Source organism: Triticum aestivum, chromosome 1D (assembly GCF_018294505.1).
Source record: "Triticum aestivum cultivar Chinese Spring chromosome 1D, IWGSC CS RefSeq v2.1, whole genome shotgun sequence".
Taxonomy (NCBI): Eukaryota; Viridiplantae; Streptophyta; class Magnoliopsida; order Poales; family Poaceae; genus Triticum; species Triticum aestivum.
In genome coordinates, this window is record NC_057796.1 from 455,785,396 (window position 1) to 455,788,298 (window position 2,903).

Below are 2,903 nucleotides of genomic sequence, written 5' to 3' on the forward strand. Positions count from 1 at the left end.
AAGAGGTGAATAAACAGTTATGAATAAGTGGATTTCTTTTGCAGCAATGCCTTTTGCAAGGGCTGTGTGACCTCGCGCCATCGTTGCATGTCTGACTGATCGTGCCGCCGCAAGACACACTGTTTCTTCTCGCACTGAGATGGTTTTTCTTGGGTTTCATGGTTTTTTCGGGTTTTTTGTGTGATTTTTGTTTCAATTTTTCTTAGTTTTTCCTGATTTTTGTTTTTTCGGTTTATTTGACATTTTTGTTGTTGTCTGTCAGAAGCGTGAAAGCACAATAGTGCTTCACATGATATCCCTTCTTTGCTTAAATTATCTGGTTGCCGGTCCCAACTACTTTTTCTGTATAGAAATATAAGAACGTTTAGATCACTATATAGAGGGAGTACATTACAAACTAGTCAAAAAACAAAGTCTCAGCTTGGATTTCTGACGGGAACATTATCATGATGTCTTTCATCATACATTATAAAACGATCGTCCCAATTTGGCAAGGACATATATGGACATGAGCATATATTACATTTCAAGATCTGACCGGACAGTTCCTCAGCGAAAGGCGCCTTAGCCTGGCCACCCACTCCTAGTCCCATCCATCCTCAGGCCAACTCCACCGCACGACCCCATTTTGTCCGCGTGTGTTAGTTTGGGTATAAACGGACAAACGCAACGACCCACCGCGCAACCTCATTTTTTGTCCGTTTAGTGTCCGTTCGACCTCATATCCGGAGCAAAGTTGAGATGGATTTGGGTCAAAACGGACAGCCACGGACAGCCCGTCTGCGTCCTCGCGTCCGCGCATGGCCCGCATGGCAGCCACCTACCCCGCTTTTCTCCCCTTCCCCTCTCTCTCCTCTGCTAGACGCTGGAGCCGCGTCGCCTTCCCTCGTCTCGCCGAAGCGGGAGCGCGTGGGCGCTGGTGAGGCGGGGCCACGACACGCAGGCGAGCAGGCGCAGGCGAGGGCGTGGCGTGCGCAGGCGGAGGCGAGCGGGCGCGGCTAGCAGGACGTGGGTGGCGCGGCGCGGCAGGCGTCCGAGCGCGTGGGGCTGGGGCGGCAAGGCGCGGGCGGCGGGCGCGCGGGGCGGCGGGGCGCGGGCGGCACGGCGCGGTAGGCGCTGGCGCGGGCGCGCCGGGCGGAGGGCGCGGCGCGGCGCGGCGCGGGGCGGCGAGGCGCGGCGCGGGCGGCAGGGCGCGGGCGGGGCGGCGCGATGGGCGCTGGCGCGCGGGGCGGAGGGCGCGGGCGTGGGCGCGCGGGGCGGCAGGGCGCGGTCGCAGCGCGACCGGGCGAGCGGCGAGCACGGCGCGAGGGCGGCAGCGGGCGCGGCGGCTCGGCGGCTGCCACTGCGCGAGGGCGAGGGCGAGCACGAGCATGGCGCGAGGGCGAGCGCGCCGCGAGGGCTAGCAGGGCCGAGCAGGCGCGGTCGTACTCTGCCACTGCACCGGCGTGGCGAGAGCACGAGCTCGCGGACGGGCAAGGCACATGCGAGGGCGCGTGGCCGAGGCGGACAGTTTGGGGTTAGTCGCTGCGTTGGACGCCTCCAGCAAGAGCCGGACATGCGTGTCCGTTTTAGCATTCATTGTCACCTTAAACGGATAAAAAACGGTTGAAGCGGACGTCCGTTTGGGGTTGCGCCAAGGAGTTGGCCTCACTTATCTGGAATTAGGCACCCTGATCGTGGATGGAACCGACGGATTCGGTGTCAAGGCTGGCCCTTTTTGGCTTTCCAGGGGCGATCGATGCCCCCTGGAGCGTCATCGGAATCCGCTGCAAGTTGAGAGAGGTTGCCGCTGCATGTGGCTGTGGAGGCAGCGGCAGCTCCCCACTTCCTACAAGGGGTAGATGCCCCCGTCCGCATCCTCTCTGTCCAATGTCTCTCCCTGTCCCGTCAGGTTTTTTATAAGCGCAGGTAGGCAGAGATTTGTGGATCATGTGGGAGTGTGGTCTCTCCCGTTTTGGCCATCTCCCTGCTATATAAGCGCTGCACACTTACTTGGCCACAACCACATCACTACACAGATCCATTCATCCAGTAGAAGCAGTAGAAGCAGTGGAAGAGCAAAGCAGAGCCTTCCTGCAAATTCACCCTCCTGTTCAGGCGCCCTATCACATAGCTGAGGATGGACAAGGTGAAGAGTCATGGCAGCAAGCACAATGGATCAGGGGGAGTGGGAGGAGGGCTGAGCAGGATGCTGAGGCAACACAAGGCCAGGCTCTACATCATCCGCCGATGCGTCGTCATGCTCCTCTCCTCTTGATCTGATTCTTCTCTCTAGCTTTAGGCTTGACAAATTCTTTGGTGCGTGTGTACATACTACATAACATAGGGTAGTTCAGAGGTTCAGATAGATGTTGCTGATGGTTAGTTTGGATGGAAGTTTCTGTGTGGTATGGTGCTCCTAAGTCCTGCAATGCCAAGGATGTTCAAGTACCGATGTGTCATGTGTTGGAGTGTTGTGTGTTTGCTCTATCAACACAAGTGAATGAGATCTCAAGAAAATAGAGGTTACCCCTGGCATTTCATTTTATCCACACTTCTAAAAGTAATATTATGCGATGTTGGATTGCTTTACTTAGAAAATTGTCAACATCGTCACATGTGTATTTTTTTCAAGTACTTGCATTCTTGTTTGTTGGAAACTAACCTCATACCTACAAATTTAATTATAAGAGCTCTCGCAAAATTGTGAAGAAACCTTCTAGAAGTCGCATGATTATGTGGATGTACGGATCTCCCCAAATGACCATAAGCAAGACGATTGTAACATGTTATTTTGGCTGGGTAATGAATAGAGCATAATCATAGGGAAATTATGTGACCGCCGCTTCGCCACCAAGTTTTCATTGACACCATCGTCCCAGATTGGCTCACATATGGAAAAAAGTGGTTTGGGTCACAAGAGA